Consider the following 884-nt stretch of genomic DNA (forward strand, 5'->3'; position numbering starts at 1 on the left):
GCTGCAAGAGATCAGCAGACATGAGATGCAAAACAGAATGTAAAATTTATTTTTGGGGGGAGGGGGGCTTGCCAATCATATAGGATACACAGGGCTTCAGCAAACTAAACCTCATCCAGTCAGACTAAACCTCACACATGATCTATTACCCGAGCAGCGTCACGTGCAGGTCGGGGAGGGGGGGGAGTGCATACCGAGCCCAATGCAAATACAATATATTGATATATTGTCTTCCTGCTGGGTGCATTAGGGAAGTGAGCTGACACCGGCCCGTCATCGACTTTCATGAGGTCAATGCACTCTATGTTGCCGGCTCCGCCCACCATTCCATGCGTATTGTAAGGTGCACGCACCGGCCAGTGCGGCTTTCGTCTTCCGAGCGCGCTACCAGCCCGCCGACAGTCGTATGATTTTCGGCAGATTTTCCAGCGTGGTAGGAAGACGAAAGTCGTGCGACCGTACAGTAGAAGCGGTCGCACGCTGCCCATACACCTGCCGATTATCGTGCGATCGCAGGATCACCCACAACCATCGTACGATAATCGGGAGGTGTATGGCCACCTTTACGTATCGCAATGTGATTGTACAATTTGCATACAATGTGCTGGGCGAGGGCTGCCCCAAACGATCCGTTCTAGTTCCATCGGGTCAGCCAGGTCGGTAAATCGAGGGGCCCATTCGCAGCAGCCCGCGCGGTTTATACTTCGTATGACGCACGTGCTGGTTTGTGTCGTTCGGGGGGGTGTGGTGTGATATTGTTACAACGCGTTGCACTGTTTCCTTTTTATCACTTATTAAACCTTAGTGCATTGTGACGCGCTGCGGTGCATTGACATGCGCCGGCGCGCGCTGTGCGACAATGCAAAGCTGCCCCATTTGTACTC

General features: G+C 52.9%; 1 protein-coding gene across 1 annotated transcript in view; it reads left to right on the forward strand.

The window, feature by feature from the left end:
* Nucleotides 1-595: 595 nt before the first annotated feature.
* SOCS3 (suppressor of cytokine signaling 3) overlaps nt 596-884 on the forward strand; it is a 7,488-nt gene continuing 7,199 nt past the window's right edge. The window contains exon 1 of the mRNA XM_018573333.1: nt 596-601. The gene's annotated coding sequence lies outside the window, so the exon portion shown is untranslated. The remainder of the gene's footprint in view (nt 602-884) is intronic.

This window comes from Nanorana parkeri, unplaced genomic scaffold (assembly GCF_000935625.1).
Source record: "Nanorana parkeri isolate BGI_ZX_2015 unplaced genomic scaffold, ASM93562v1 scaffold2339, whole genome shotgun sequence".
Classification (NCBI taxonomy): Eukaryota; Metazoa; Chordata; class Amphibia; order Anura; family Dicroglossidae; genus Nanorana; species Nanorana parkeri.